Genomic DNA, 17,329 nt, shown 5'->3' with positions numbered 1-17,329 from the left:
AATGAAGACCCTGAACCACACTTGGGGCACGGTACAGAAATTAGCCCAGGACAGACAGAAGTGTTCATCTTTTGTCGCTGCCCTACATGCATAATAGGCAGTAAAGAAAGAAAATTGGGAAAAGACAAAAAAAAAAAATCCTGGATCTACATATATGTCCAGATTTGCATCAAAATCTAATCAATTGTTCCTTGGACAATGGCTCACCTTCCTCCAAATTTCATCCAAATCCATTCACTACTTTTTGAGTTATGTTGGGAAAAGTCAAACAAACAAACGGAGGCGAAAACATAACCTTCTCGAACACTTTATTCCTAATCTCTCAAATGTTAACTAGCATGCTAATAACTCCAACCACCTGACAAACCAACCACCTAAGGGCTAACAGCTCGCTGTCACAATACAAACTGTCTTGACAAATACAATGCGATTAATGGATATTAGGGCTCCATGTAGTAGTGCAGTGTAATGAGTAAATACAATAAAAGTAAAATGTATTCTGTGAAAGTAAAGTAGTTACTTTAAAAATGAGCCTTAATTACAGTACCAATGTAAAATTAGGCAGTTTGCATAATTTGATCAGCAGTCACTAGAATTTGACAAATCTAAAAGCTAATCCTGATATAATTACAAAGTTACTAGATGTGTGCTGAGATACAATTAAGAGACTCATAAAAAGGTGCTCATATTGCCATCATAAGGGAAAGGAAGTGATTGAGAGAGACAACTAAACAAATGATGAAAGAACTTTTTTTTCCCCAGATCAATTCTTTCCACTATAGTCTGCTGCCAAAGTGCACAAATGGACACAGAAGTATGCAGAAAGCTTTCAGCATTCAGCTTTTTTGAATTTGCCATTAGGATATAGCCAATCATTTTTGCATCAATAATGCTTCACTGCTTTACTGAGTCAGGGAAATGCTTGTCAGAGAAGACTTCTGATACATTCTGGCCAAGTGACTAAGTCACATTATAAGAACTAATGACGGCACAAATGAAGTCATCCAGAGGCTGTAAAAAATAAATGACAACAGTTATAAACTTGCACTCTGGGGTTAATGAGGCAGAACATACTGATGTTATGACAGTAATGACTACATCCTAATGGACCATGAATATAGTACTTAACTACCCAAATGCATAAGACACAGCTACACACAAAGTTAGCAAAACAGAGGAATCACTTATTGTTTGGAGTTTTTTGGTAACATGACAGGCTGCAATTATTCATTTTATTAACTTCAAGAGAAAGGCAAAAAGAGGGGCTGATGAGGAAATGAGTGTGTATATTTGTTATAACATTAACAACAACAGGAACGACCTTGTAAATCTAAATGCATTTAGTAAATAAAATGTTAGCATTAGCACATAGCAATGTGCTAATGATAACATTTTATTTACTAAATGCATTTAGATAGTGTTGTATGGGATTAAAAAAAAATGCTTTGTGATGTGTTTTTATTGTAAAATAGCAACTTCGTCCCTCCATCATTTTGTTGCTTATTTTCCCCAGTTGTGTTTTATTCCTTACATAAAGGGCGGCACGATGGTGTAGTGGTTAGCACTATTGCCTCGCATCAAAGAGGTCCTGGGTTCAAGCCCAGCAGCTGATGAGGGCCTTTCTGTGTGGAGTTTGCATGTTCTCCCCGTGTCTTCGTGGGTTTCCTCCGGGTGCTCCGGTTTCCTCCACAGTCCAAAGACATGCAGGTTAGGCTAATTGGTGGCTCTAAATTGACCGTGAATGTGAATGGTTGTTTGTCTCTATGTGTCAGCCCTACAATGATCTGGCGACTTGTCCAGGGTGTATCCAGCCTCTTGCCCATAGTCAGCTGGGATAGGCTCCAGCTTTCCCGTAACCCTGAACAGGATAAGCAGTTTCGGATAATGGATGAATGGATGGATGGATTCCTTACATAAAATGCATTGAACTACTTTAGTATGAACTACTAAATTTGAAATCAGCCAGCAAAGTGCAAGGACCTTGTTTGGTAATTGGGAAGTTGTCAGCTCAACATTGATTTAAACCCATCAGTGCTGTAAGACAGCGCCCTCTCTGATGGTGATATAATTGATCCCTATATTATTATGCCCATGTTATAAACAGATTCAAGCCACACAGCTTTCTTTCCAAGATTAATCAACATAACCTAATTTTGTGGGGAGTCATTAAGGCAGTAACACAATGAATTGCTGTTTAGCAATGGAATAAATATTTCAACTTGTATTAAAAAAGAGGAATATTACTTGTACGAAAATGCATTAACAGTGATCCAAACTGACTTTGTTGCAAAGTCTTTCCAATTACCGAACATGCTGCTTGTGATGCTGTTGAAATGTAATTTGCATACATTGTGCTGACATTGGCTACATGTTATCATTGATCTCAAAATCTTGGACCATTTGTCAGATGACAAGAGTGTGACCGGGCAGCACAGTGGTGTAGGGGTTAGCACTGTCGCCTCACAGCAAGAAGGTTCTGGGTTCAAACCCAGTGGCTGATGAGGGCCTTTCTGTGTGGAGTTTGCATGTTCTCCCTGTGTCTGCATGGGTTTCCTCCTACAGTCCAAAGATATGCAGGTTAGGTTAATTGGTGGCTATAAATTGACTGTGAGTGTGAATGTTGTTTGTGTTTCTATGTGTGTGTTAGCCCTGCGATGAGCTGGCGACTTGTCCAGGGTGTACCCTGACTCTTGCCCATGGTCAGCTGGGATAGGCTCCAGCTTGCCCTGCGACCCCACATGGGATAAGCGGTTACAGATAAAACAAACAAGAGTGTGAACAGGCGGTGTTGGGAGTAGGTGAGGACTTTAATGATATTGCTGGAAGAAACCCATATGTGAGCAATGTCTTTAAGTGGTGGAAGAGCTGAGCTCATGGTGATCTGGTCTGTATACATTAGAGGTTGTTCCACTTGTTTAGAGGCTTGGTGCTTTGGGCAGAGTAGTTTTGGTACTATACTGCAACATATTTGCCAACTCTACCAGTTCACGCAGTAGTCTACCGCTTTTGACAGGTGAATACCACCTACCAGTTTTAGTTCTAAAAACTACTGCATTACAAAATAATCAGTGAACACTGTTGGATTTGCTCTTCTGACTTTGCTTCAGCTGTTTTCAGCACAGGTATATAGGGTCAAATTGGCAAATTACGTGAAGCCAAGAGCCAATGGAATGGCACAATAATGATGTTGAATCTAAACTGTATCACTCTATCGCACCATTCCATTGGTTCTCATTATGGTTCTGACCAATCTGCAACGAGCTCATATGTTATAACAAATTGTGCCAGAATGTGTAAAATCCAAACACACTCTGATGATTACAAACAATGAAAATTCCAGGGGTTGGCAAGTATGCTGCAATTGGTTAGGGTGCAGCATTCCATAGTACACCAATAGAAATTACCAGGAATTTAATGGATATGGGATATATACAGATATCTGTACTGCATATAGATTATCTGTATTTGGACTAGTTATTGCCATAGTGAATGGTAACACATTCTTGGGGTGTGAAGAGCAAGGGACTGAGAATCCATCTGTGGGGATTCAAGTAAATGACCTTACCTATTCTACCAGTCTGGGATTGGCTCGTGAGAAAATCTCTTATCCAATGACAAAAGTAACGCAATTTGTGAGGCACTGTGGAGGAGATGCTTGTGTTGAGAAATCTTCAAAGTAATAATCAATGAACAGCTTTCTCATGTAACTAACTTACTTATCAAGGAAACGTGGATGGCAATGAAGATCTCAGTCCTACAGTCACTGAAACTCATGGTTGCTATTTTCTTTGGGGCCATTAGGCTAGGCCCCTGGTGCATACCCAATTGATGCAACCAGATACTGTTCAGGACCTTGCAGGGTCTTACATATCTCCACAGTGTACACTATCCATGGAGGTTCCATGCATGGTGTAATTGGAACCTTTCACAATGGATTTTTTTTTCCTATGTTTTAAACTTATCCTATATTTAGATTGGTGCTTGTGAGTGCAAATCACACCTTCAACTAAATGGCATGAAGAATGTTTACTAAACTACAATAAGGGTAGAACATTGAGAAGCGAGGCTTTTGTGATTTTAGACAATCAGGTCCCACATACCATAGTAGGGAGGAGACAGGAAGTTGGTGCTTGTGGAAACACCATCATACAGTAAGTAGTGAAATATAGGAGGGTAACTAGGAGGGTGGAGTTTCAAGCTCCACCTCTTTGGTTCAACTTGGAAACCTTTAGCGGCAGACCCTGGATACAAAACCCATGGAGATAACTTGGAAAAGAACAAAATAATTTTGGTGTGGTATATTTACACACGTTTGGCTACTGTTAAATTGGCTAGCTAGCTAAATCAGTTAGCTAAGAAAATTAACTAATGAAAGTGTTAAGTAGGCGGTTGTTAGATACGTGTTTACGTATCTAACGTGTAGGTAGAAATTTTCAGAGAGTTTGTTGCAGTAACCTAATCAATATAAAATTAGATCATACTGACTGTACAGTTGCTGCCAGAACCTTTAAAGGTGGGGCTATTAAATATTAGATCTCTTACATCTAAAGCGCTAATGGTTAATGAACTCATTACTGATCAGGAGTTTAATGTACTTTGTTTAACTGAAACATGGATTAAGCCAAATGAATATATAACATTAAATGAAACTGTTTGGATGAAACTGTTTGGATAATCCAATAAGTGCATAAACAAGCTCCAGTTAGTTCAAAATGCAGCAGCAAGAGTACTTACTAGAACTAGAAAATATGACCACATCACGCCTGTCTTATCCACACTGCATTGGCTCCCAATCAAATTTTGTATTGATTACAAAATACTACTATTGAACTTTAAAGCACTAAATGGTCTCGCACCACAGTACCTGAGTGAACTTCTGCTCCTCTATGACCCGCCACGCCTACTTAGATCAAAAGGTGCAGGCTATCTGCTGGTACCTCGTATAGTGAAGGCTACATCAGGGGGCAGAGCCTTTTCTTACAAAGCTCCACAGTTATGGAACAGCCTTCCAAGTAATGTTCGGGAATCAGACACAGTCTCAGCATTTAAGTCTAGGCTGAAAACATATCTGACGGTGTAGTGGCTGGCTGCTTTATGTCCCGGGGCTCCCTCATGCCTGTGTTACCTTCTGGCTCTCCCCTTTTAGTTATGCTGTCATAGTTAGTTGTCGGAGTCCCTGCTTGTACTCAGTGCAATATGTATACTGTTCCTACTTATTCAGGTGACATTGGGCATACCTAACAACCTGCGTTTTCTTTCTTTCCCCCCCCCAAAATCTGTCCCTCTGAGTTACATGGAGTCAACAGGAAATCTTTTGGTGGAGACCTCGACTGGCTATCGTAGCCTGCAGGGAATCGGCCGTCAGACATTCTGTCGCATGTCCCAGACCCGGTGAAATGTAACTGAATTGTATTGGCCAGCCCTAAGGGTCCCATCTGCATCTCATCATTGCTGAGGAGTGTGCTCCCATCACCCAATCAAGCATCCAGCCAGAGCAGGTCATGATATTTTTTAACCATATTAACATGCCATTATTGTGTATTATGCCTGAAGTCTCTGCGAGCCTACCACACAGATTTAATACTTGTGTCATTTTTAGGGCATACCTAACAACCTGTGTTTTCTCCCCCCCCCATCTGTCCCTCTGGGTTACATGTTGGTCCTGGGATTGAGATGCTGGCCTCTTCTGCCCCTCGGACCTGCTTGATCCATCCTGGTGCCCTGTGTCTGGTCAGAGTTTTATCACATTGCTCCTGTGAAGGACGGCCCCATGAGGACAGTTGAGGGTTATACCTGGAGGATGCTCTGGACTCTTACAGTGGTGCGTTTGTGGCTGGGGACTGTGGTTGACTTGCTGGCTTTGGGACTGTGGTTGTCATGGGCAGTTTTGCACTCAGGTTTCCATCGTTGGAGAGTTACAGCATCAACGAAACTGTCTTCATGTTAAAACTGTTAATGTTATAGTCATGCTGTCTGTTGTTGCCCAAATGAGGATGGGTTCCCTTTTGAGTCTGGTTCCTCTCGAGGTTTCTTCCTCATGTCGTCTGAGGGAGTTTTTCCTTGCCACCATCGCCACAGGCTTGCTCATTGGGGATAGATTAGCTCATGTTTTAAGTCGTTCAAATTCTGTAAAGCTGCTTTGCGACAATGTTTATTGTTAAAAGCGCTATATAAATAAACTTGACTTGACGTGTTTAATACAGAAATAATACATTCTCTGCACAAAATTTTTACAGCAGCCAATCAAAGAAGAGAGTTAGTGAGAGTATAAACAAATATATGATTTTATAGGAAAAAGATTCAAGACTGATAGGGTATTATCTTTTTTTTTAGCAGTTTTATAGATAAGTGGGAAGTCACCCTATTTATCTTCATCATAGAATTTGTATTACCAGTTGTGAAGTTGTCTAGCTCACTGGTTCCCAAAGTGGGGTCTGGGGACCTCCAGGGGTTGATGAAACATAGCCAGGGTGTCCATGACTTTTTTGTTTAAAAATGTTGTTACAGTCATTGAAATCACAATGTCACATTATCAAAGTTATTATATTTAGGGATCCAAGCATCAAAGTCAAAGTCAACTCGGACCTAATATGAGGGGAAATTTCAGGAATAAAAACTTCTACTGTATGGCTCTAAAAATATAATTTAAATTGTTTTGAGATATTTTTCATGGAATAAATCGATACTATGGGGGTCCATAGAATTTATTTTACAGTTTAAGGGGTCCTTGGCTACAAAAAGTTTGAGAACCACTCGTTGTGTTCGAGACTAATGGGATGTGTTTGTTTAAATTCCTGTATTTTTGTACTTCACACTCCGTTATATCAGGCAAGAGTGAGTCATCCAGGGCATCTGCTCGACCTCAGTGTAAAACTTATATTTATTGATCGTTGTTTTGGCTAGCATGCAAACCCTATCTGACTCATGCTTAATGTTTTTGACAGGCTGGAGAACAAAATACACAGATTATATAATAAAATACATAGAGAATTCATCTGGGTAATAAAAATAGATGCATACAGGTGATAGTTTTGGGCTTTATTTCAGAGAACTAGCTAGAGCTAATGGGATAGTTCATGTCAGTTGGCCTCATAGATGCATAAACTTATCTCCAATACACACGAGAGCCTACAGAGCAGCATGTTGTGAGACGAGAGCTGACACAGCAGTACGCTTTGAGGTCACAGTGGAGCGGCACTCTTCTTTCATCTTGTACTCAGTAACTGTTATAGTCACATTGATGGATATAATAAAGTGTTTTGTTTTTTTATTCTTATAATGCTTCTGTAATAGAGAGGAAACATCAGCATTTAATTATATCTTCAAACCACATACTACCATACTAATTAGTTTGTCAATATACCATGGTTATTACTATTAAGGCATATTACTGAAGTACATTATGTGATTTGGGACGCAGCCCTGAATTCTCCCTGTGTGTCTTAACATGTGATTAATCCATGCAAATGGATTAATAATATAATTTTTCTATCCTGAGAGGGCAAAATTTCAAAATACAGTACTATTAATTAAATCACTGAGAATAGGACAATGCAAATTGAGAGTCAAGCATTGAAGTGCTCATGCATATTCCTTGAATCTTTTTTTTTTCTTAAATAAGAGTAAATGGGTCAGCTGAATGACATTTTTCTGGAACTTCCACATCCAGCTATTGATTATACAGCATAGAAAGTAATGAAGGTCTTCAAAACAAGTTTTGGGTGACTTTATAGAGAGCATGGAAGTTGTTTAGCTCACCTGGGAGTGAAGCATTGCTCTTCTCCAATGTTTCATTTGTTTCTGTTGTTCTAGTTTATGCCAATATTGCATTTTTCCTCTTTGTAGCTCACTCATATTCAACACCTCCTGCATTCAGGAGAATTTTCATAATTTAATGGACTTTATTCATGTGTCATAGAAGCAAATTTCCCAATGCATGCACTATTGCAGCTTACCACTTACATACAAATTGAAGAATATATCATCAACTATCAGAGCTCTTAGCTCATCTGACTTTTTTTTTGTAATTAGATTCTAAAAGAGAGTTAGAATCCATGCTCTTAATACCAAAAGCAAACTGCAATCCAGATCAACATCTGCAATCAGGCTTTCTTCAGAACATGGGGAATCACAGTGCAAACAGACAAGAACGTAATTCAATGAACAAGCCAAGAAGATGGGCAAAAGGTCAAACACAGGATCAATCAGGAGAATAACAAGGCTCGGACCTGAAACAATTGTCATGTTTGGCAAGGCTTTGCAATGAATTAATGTTGTTTGTGTGCTGATATAATAGAGTGTGAACAAGTGAAGCAGAAGTAGAATGTGTGTCGTATATCTATTTGGGATGTAACCAAATACAAATACATTACTTGCTACCTGATAACATATTCTAAATGCATTAGTTGTTCAGGAGGAAAAAAGAAAACGTACTTAGTAACTACCTGGTCAGCATCAGGGTGGTTTAAATTTGGCTACTAATTTGTTTATATTTTGGGAAAATGAACCAACTGCATTTGTTCGAAAAGGTCACAGGTAGGTAGTGGCTTTGTCTTATACTTGTAGTGTGCATGTCTTGGGGGTCGCTGGATGCTCTCACCTCAGGGTGTTAGGGCAGTTAAAGGATGGTGAACATAAACTCACCATCTGGTGTTTACTCTCCACTTACTGACTTTATTTGAGTTGAAGATCTCTCTGTCTCTCTCTGTCACACTTTCAGAATAGCTTGCATCTTCCCTGATGCAGTAAGATGGACAGTCATACTCCCATTTCTTCACTCCTGCTGCGGTCCCTCTGTCCATACTCCTCTAATTAACACCCCCCACACACACACACACACACACACACACTCCTGAGACAAACTTTTGCGCCACACATACATATACAGACCCTGTGTGACCAGTACGCACCATCCCAAGAGCAGGCATCTGTTCTGCCAGGTGGTGGTGTTTTTTTTCCCCACTTAGAATGCTCTGGAAGTGGCAGGAGAGAATGGCTGGATAAAGTAACGCTTTCAATCTCTGATTATTAAAAAAAGCACTGATTTATTAGAGAGATTGTGTTTTTTTAAAGTGTGATATGTGTGACATGGTCTGACTGGTGAGATGGAGGAAACACAGAGGGAGGAAACTGCACACAGCCTTCGGAGATTGTCACATCCATACTCGGTTGGGGTAAATGAAGTTTAGCCAGGACAAACACAGAGGGAAATCGGATTACCGTCATCAACAGTTCACAAATAAATGTTCTTGTCCAGTGACCACATCCAGCATAGATTTTGTTGTTGTTAATCAAAAAAGCACAATGAAAACTTTCTAACTAGTGAACACTGCAAACAAAAAAGAGTGTCGTCTTCACCAATCTTGACTTCATTGCTGGTTATGATGATCTCTACATGCCCAGAGTGACTCTCTGGTATAGCACCACCATCTGGCAACAGAAAGAATGGCTTTTTCACCCATTTCGGCTGTTGAATCAAGAAAATGAACTGTTATGCTTTAAAATATCCATTAAAAAAAAAGCATTGTATTATTCTCTTGTTCTGTTCTTCATTTCTTTCAGAACTGGGAAATAGACTTGCTTTATTCCTCTTCTACTACCGACATTTTTTCCACTATTGAATAATATCCTACTTGTTTTTTAAATCAGTTTATATTTAATGCATGAGTATTAATATAAACCTGTGATTTGCTTTTAAATCAGCACTTTTTGACCAATCACATTGTAAAATTCAGCATCACCATGGTCTGAATTATACAATTAATTTTATAAAGGGAAATGTTAAATAAATAAATAAATAAATAAAATAAAATAAAATAAAAAATACTGTTCAGAGTTCAAGAAACTCCCAGCCATTTGGAGAATGTGTGTCATGGGAGAGAGACACTGCAGTGTGTCAGAGGGGAGTGTGTGAGAGACACCAGCACTGTCACTATAATTCAGCCTAAAAGTCACTAGAATAGTTTGACACACATTACGGGTTATTTCTAAGCACAGCTGAGGCCAAAGCTTTCCTGTTTCAGTCCAATGCTTACACAGATATATATATATATATGTGTTTTCCATCCAGAAGGGTAGTGTTTTCAGCTTGCTGGGATCTCTCTCTCTCTCTCTCTCTCACACACACACACACACACACAAACAAAACTACCATCTGGAGTTAGCTTCACTTATTCAACTCTTAGCTAATATAAACACATTCCTTTGCTGACAACTGAAAACTACAAACACGCGCACGCGCGTAAACCGAGGACACAATAAGGAGCATTCAAATTTTATTCCAGAGGTGGTCCCCCCCACCCAAGGGGAAAAAAAAAAAAAACAGCACACACGCCCACACTGGGACATGTACAGGACAGGAGAAAGACTCAACAGATGGCAGGTGACGTACAGAGAGCTGATGAGAAAGCCCCTGGTCTTGCACTCTTTCTCTAATCACTTTATCTTATCAAACCAAAGCAACTGAGAAAACGGCTCACGCACATACACACACCTAGCACTATCAGCAGTTCTTTCTTCTTGACCAGCTGTATTGGCCTAGTGTATGAGCAATTAACCTTCCCAAGGTTCCAAACATTGTAAAAATGGTGAGAAAAGAGAGATTATTCCAATTGGCCAGAACCCTATTACAGGAATTAAAGTCAACATGGAAAGACATTAAGACAGACCGAGAGAGAAAGAGATTTGAGGTGTAGAGGAAACACTTGTATGTTGTAATACACATTAAAACCAAATGCATGTTCATATTTCTTCAATTTCCTATATAACATACACACACACACATACATACATACACAATGCTCACTGTTGTGGAAGTCCTGTCTGCAGTAGTTCACTTTTGTCCCAACACTCAGGACAACGAAGAATGGAGAAACAAAGCAGGAAACCCAAGGAAAGAAAAAAAACCTCCTCTGCATTGAAAAGAGCACGCTGCCTCTCCCTTTCTTTCTCCCTGTCCTGCTGAGGCAAGAGAAAAGAAGCTTCTCCCCTGAGATATCACCCCCCTTCTGTTCTTCTGCAACCCCCTCCTTGGGGCTAATCTGTCCCGTTCAAGCTCGGAAAGTCCAACAGTTCAATCAGCCTACAGATGAAGGGAAAGAGAATGGGGCAGAGAGAGGGAGGACGAGGAAATGTAGACGTTGTAGGAAGCAGCAGCACAAGAGCTGCCTCATGGTGAAAAGCAATCCTCTGTTCTTGTCAAGTAGAGACAGGGAGTGAAGGGACAGGAGAAGAGAGAGAGAGAGAGAGAGATGGTGTGTGTCCGCCCCTTGTCCCGCCCTCAACCCTCACACTCTGCCAATCAGAAAGCCAGAAAGATACACAAGGAACAGGACAAGAACACACACTTCTCTAATTTGGTACTCACGACCTGACTATGAATGTAGAAGGCACATCTTTTATTTTCTGTTTTTTAATTCCTTTAAATGTACTACTTTTTTAGATCAACTGTCTCCATCTATGTTTCATATAATACTTATGAGACACAATGTCCAAGCATCCACAGTAAAAACCAGATAAAAATGTGAAGGTACATTTACATACACTTCCTGGTGAATAAAGGACTGGATCCATACGCATCTAACATGACTGAATGGCGACAGCAGATAACTTTTGATGCGTCGCCATGAATGATTAGTTTATAGCTATCAATATGATAATTCGAATTGGTTATGTTTTGTTTCATTGAAACACTCCCACATCATATCACCACATATGACTAGCACAACAGACTCTGAATAAATGATACAGATCCATTTTGAAGCATTGTCAACTTTTATTTAAACAAGCCACATAGTTAGTCAGTTACCTAATCAAATCAAGTTTATTTGTATAGTGCTTTTAACAACAGGCACAGTCACAAAGCAGCTTTACAGAAAATTAAAGACTTTAAACATGAGCTAATTTTTATCCCTAATTTATCCCCAGACCAAGGATAAGTCAGACCAGGGAGTGTAAATCCTTGACTTGCAAGTGACATCAAAGCAAAACAGAAACCCGGATGTGGGCCATGTTGGTGGATATACAAATGCGGGGTCAAGCGACATTCCATACAAAACAGTCACGTGTGCGCAACTCTTTTTGTTTTTCCACTGCTTTAAGCATTCTTTTAGCTATGCCATATCTTTGTGCTGTATATGGTTGCGGTCACAACAGTACTCGTGACCTTGGCACGTTCCTATTTTTTAAAAGTCTGTCCGTGATTCAGAAAGAGGGTGAGGAAACTCTGAGGCTTAGTACGGAGAGGAGACGAGCACGACTGAACAACATCAGCAGGGCTGATCTAATAGAGGCTAAAACCAAAACAGTTCGTGTTTGCAGTAATCATTTTATATCAGGTGAGATTCAAAAGCTTTCTCAATAATATCATGGAAGAATTTTATTTTGTGTTGCTAGAATTTTGCTATAAAATGAGTGCTTTCTTGTCGTGGTTCCCTCAGTCATTGCTTTAATTTTAACACATTTAATTTTGCTTCTAGGAGCTCCAGCAAAATTATACAATAGAATCAATCCAGACTGGGCACCCACTCAGAAAATGGGCTATGTTTTATCCAAGGTCGGACTTGATTCTTCGGCAGCCAAACCAGATAGAACATGATATCTGGATACTTGATAGTCGATAGAAGCATCTTATCTTCAGAAAAGTCTAACTTTTTTTAAATAATATGGGTCAAAACCACACATACGTATCTATCTTCTCTTTGTAACCAATCTTCACTCAACCATTCAAATTGTGGTAATACTAGAAAATTCAGCAATGTTTACAGACACGCTTTCAGTGGCTGCCATCCTAGTTGCTTTGTGTATCCACCATCATGGCAGATGCTCATGATGTAGCACATTTTGATCAGGTGGTTGCAAGTCATCTATAAAAAGAAAAATGTCCAAAAACCTCTCTCATTTCTGTGCTAACGTCTGTAACCCTATAGCTACCAGAAAGGTAGAGTAACCCTAGAATTGTTGAAAGATTTTTCTATAGGTTTATCATCTATGCTACAGTATTTTTTTCCAAGCACATAACTCAGTCCACTGAAAAATAATCCCTGTGCTAAATATCTCCCTTCAACACCCGCTACTCATTACATCTTTAAAACACACTCTGCCCTCCTGTTAAGTGTGTGTACATTCAGATTTACAGAATGATATGTGCTTCCTGTCCACTTCCTGTCCTACAACATGGAGAAAGGCAGACTAAGAGAGAGCGAAATAGAGCGGCGTTGCTTTTCACATCTCTATCAAAAGCTGACCCCTTTTCCAGAACTCTGCTCACAAACTCAGTCACCCTTTTCAGACCGCCTGGTATGAAAGAAAGGTTGTAAAACCGTGCACACACATTTCCAGCCGCAGACACATTAAAACACTAGTACATCCTTCAAAATGTCCAAGCTGGTTAATGCGGTTTGAGAAACAACCCTTGGAAAAACCAGCTTCAATAGACAAGCTGCTAATCATCGCACTTTGAGGAAGTCAAGATGGTTTTTCACATCATAAAACTACAAAAAGATCAAGTGGCATGGTTGGGAAAATGAATCATTTCCAAGCCTAGTATATTAACTCAACGGAAACTCGTGAATACTTAATTTGACCTTGCTTCATTTATTTTCCTGTGTATCAGCTAATAAAAATACTGGAACAGAAGAAAGAACTGATATTCCTTCCTCGCATTTTGAGAGAAAAAGAGTTCTAGGTTGATAAGCTTAACTTTCTGTTCATCCTTTCTTGACCATGCAGGCTGTAAATTGCTCCCTCGTTTTTTGCTTGAGGGCATTTTAACACTTAAGGAGCAGCATGTGGTGAGGAAAAAAAATTGGGGAAGGGGTGTGTGTGTGTGTGGGGGGGGGGGTTAATCCGAGGGACAAAAGGAGTCCTCTGCAACCCACACACTCTCAAAAATAAGAGGCCTTCGACACAATCCAAATATTTTGGGGGGACAAAGACCTTCTGGCAAAGCACGTGTCACAAATAAAGTCAGCCAATTGTCCAGAATGAAGGGATGGAGCTGGGGATGGAGGGATGGAGAGCTGGGGGGAGGAGCACAGAGGTAGAGAAAGAAAAGAGAGGGGGATGCTCATCTGGTCACCGTCAAATAGCCAGCACAGATGGTGTTCACACAAGCAAAGATGGACAGGCAGGTCAGGAAGTGAGCAAAAGGGTGACAAACCTGTTTTCCTTGCTGTCTGGTTTGTGAATTGCTTATGCATTACATATCTTCTCACACTGTGAACAACAGAACAACACACATGGTTAATGTAGGTCCTGTAGGGTTCACACTTTTCTTTTGTCAGGGTGTGACAGGACACAAATCACCCCTACATCTCATTAAATGTGATAGTGTGTGTGTGGGTAAGCCAACCAGACACAATACTTTCATTTCATTTGCCATCAAGATGGAACCAAAATTGTTTCCAAATCTCAGTAAAGCATAGAAATCCAGACATTCTTGATATATACATATTTAACACTGATAACATATTTATACATAGACATGAGTGTTTTACTGGGAAATACACCACTCGTATTTTTCATACGAACTACACCTGGGACATGGAGAACTACAACTGTGACAAATTTACATAATATTGGCTGGTGGTGAGTGGTATATCAGATATATTCTAAACTCGTCTTCGACTCATTCAGTATCATGCTAGCTGAATGGAATATATCTGATATACCACAAAAAAAGCCAGCTAATATTATTATTATACATACACATTCTCTTTTCCAGTTTTTCAATGTCTGTTGGTATGTTTTTCTCTTATAAACAGAGGGGAACTGTCAGGGCCTTCTAGTCCTTCAGAGAAGGCCCAAACTTATCAGCATTTCAAATGTTATATTTAATTTTCTTTCATTCTTTAATTGCTTTCATTCTTTCATAATTTCATTATAATTATTCTCTTCTAATTCTAACTTGACCTCACTTTGTATCAAATTTGCTTCAGAAATGAAAGGATTACTGTCCTGAAAACATTAAAATCGAGTTATCCAATGAGATTTTTTTGTTTGTTGTGTCTAGGCTGAGAAAAGTTTAGAGCTGGCTCACTCATCGGTTAGGACTTCATTGCTGGGACAGAAGGCCATGACAGTGTGCAGAGGATGAATTTCACTGTGCATGTGATCAAATAAAGGTTGCTTCTTCTGTGAAAGGTGAATTAACCAATCAGATTTTGATTTATAGTGTGCAGGACCAAAAATTTATTGCCCTAGGCTTTCTCGATGGCCAACGCTAGCTTAACCGCAAGTTGGCGCCGTCAGCGTGGCAGTAAAGTGACCTTCCAGCCGGTGTAGCGTTCAAATTAAGATTTCTGTCTCCAGACTCTTCTTCCACGCAGCTTGCCACAGTAGTTTTCATTCAGACTTAAGTATTAATTTCCCTAATTTACTTTGTTACTTTTAAAATGAACATCGACAACTACACACAATGGAGCAACCTGACGGTCTGCCACTAATCCCTTGCAAAATCCTATACCCTGTTGCTTTTTTGGTGTCTGGCTAAGCTTTGTCTGAGCTGAAGTCCCAGCTCTTATAATAACGGTTTGCCACTGCACGTAAATATGCGTGAAGAATATCTAATGAAGTTTTGGTAACCTTTCAGCTGTTTGGCACAGTGGTGTAGTGGTTAACACTGTCACCTCACAACAAGAAGATTCTGGGTTCAAGCCCAATGGCCGACGGGGGCCTTTCTGTGTGGAGTTTGCATGTTCATCCTGTGTCTGCGCGGAGGTTCCTCCAGGTGCTCCAGTTTCCCCCACAGTTCAAAGACATGCGGTTAGGTTAACATGGGACTGCCTTGGGCTGAAGTACCCTGAGCAAGGCACCTAACCCACAACTGCTCATTGCTTGTGTGTGTGTTCACTGCTTAAGATGGGTTAAATGCAGAGAGGAATTTCACAGTGCTGAACTGTATGTGTGATAAATAAAGTTCTTCTTCTTCAATGCATCTTCCTTTTTCCCAGTGAAAAAAGAAATGGTTCTGTGCATGTGCAGCAGAAAACTCTCATTGCATATTATCATCAGCTCCAATGTGTGATGTCATGTTGTCTTGACATCAATATCATAAATAAACCATATTCAACGCTCATTCTCTACTGGGTAGAGTGACGTAATACATGTAGGATAAGCAATATGCTATTGCATGCTATTAAACCAAATGGATAAAACCTGCTAGAAGGGAATAGAATACATGTTTTAATTCCATTGAAGAAATGTCCTGTATGTACAATAATTAAATAATATTGGCTGGCTTTGAGTGGTATATCAAATATATTCCATTCAGCTAGCATGATACTGAACGAGTCGAAGACAAGTTCAGTATCACGCTAGCTGAATGGAATACATCTTTTTTCATGGATATACCATGGAAAAATCCAGCCAATATTATTATTATTATTATTATTATTACACATTTGATGGAACAATTATAGACTTTACAAATAGTTAAGAACAGGAGGGTAACTTACCAATATTGAATGCTGAATCTGACTGAATGTAATTCAATGTTCTGTCAATCCAATGTACATGTACAAAGTCAAAGATTGAACAATAAAAATGGTACAAGTCCAAAAAGCCTGAACAACAACCCAACTTATACCTACAGTGGTGATTGAAAGTTTGTGAACCCTTTAGAATTTTCTATATTTCTGCATACCTATGACCTAAAACATCATCAGATTTTCACACAAGTCCTAAAAGTAGATAAAGAGAACCCAGTTAAACAAATAAGATAAAAATATTATACTTGGTCATTTATTTATTGAGGAAAATGATCCAATATTACATATCTGTAAGTGGCAACAGAATGTGAACCTTTGATTTCAGTATCTGGTGTGACCCCCTTGTGCAGCAATAACTGCAACTAAATGTTTCTGGTAACTGTTGATCAGTCCTGCACACCGGCTTGGAAGAATTTTAGCCCATTCCTCCATACAGAACAGCTTCAACTCTGGGATGTTGGTGGGTTTCCTCACATGAACTGCTCGCTTCAGGTCCTTCCACAACATTTAAATTGGATTAAGGTCAGGACTTTGACTTGGCCATTCCAAAACATTAACTTAATTCTTCTTTAACCATTCTTTGGTAGAACAACTTGTGTGCTTAGGGTCGTTGTCTTGCTGCATGACCCACCTTCTCTTGAGATTCAGTTCATGGACAGATGTTCTGACATTTTCCTTTAGAATTCACTGGTATAATTCAGCATTCATTGTTCTATTAATGATGGCAAGCCATCCTGGCCCAGATGCAGCAAAACAGGCCCAAACCATGATACTACCACCACCATGTTTCACAGATGGGATAAGGATCTTATACGTTATTCATAACACTTCTCATTTAAACC

At 39.6% G+C, this 17,329-nt stretch overlaps 1 protein-coding gene across 3 annotated transcripts in view; it reads right to left on the bottom strand.

Moving 5' to 3' along the window:
* The window catches only part of spsb4a (splA/ryanodine receptor domain and SOCS box containing 4a), a 127,628-nt gene extending 116,430 nt beyond the window's left edge, over positions 1 to 11,198 (bottom strand). For 2 of the 3 annotated variants that reach the window (XM_060921816.1, XM_060921798.1), the window contains exon 1: positions 10,805 to 11,198. The gene's annotated coding sequence lies outside the window, so the exon portion shown is untranslated. Of the gene's footprint in view, positions 1 to 10,793 lie in introns of all 3 variants that reach the window. The other variant, XM_060921807.1, reaches the window with a different exon arrangement.
* Between the last annotated feature and the right edge of the window lie 6,131 nt (positions 11,199 to 17,329).

The sequence above is a fragment of the Neoarius graeffei genome, chromosome 1 (assembly GCF_027579695.1).
Source record: "Neoarius graeffei isolate fNeoGra1 chromosome 1, fNeoGra1.pri, whole genome shotgun sequence".
Taxonomy (NCBI): domain Eukaryota; kingdom Metazoa; phylum Chordata; class Actinopteri; order Siluriformes; family Ariidae; genus Neoarius; species Neoarius graeffei.
Note: the sequence above shows the minus strand (reverse complement) of the source record. Positions and strands in the feature narration are given on the sequence as shown.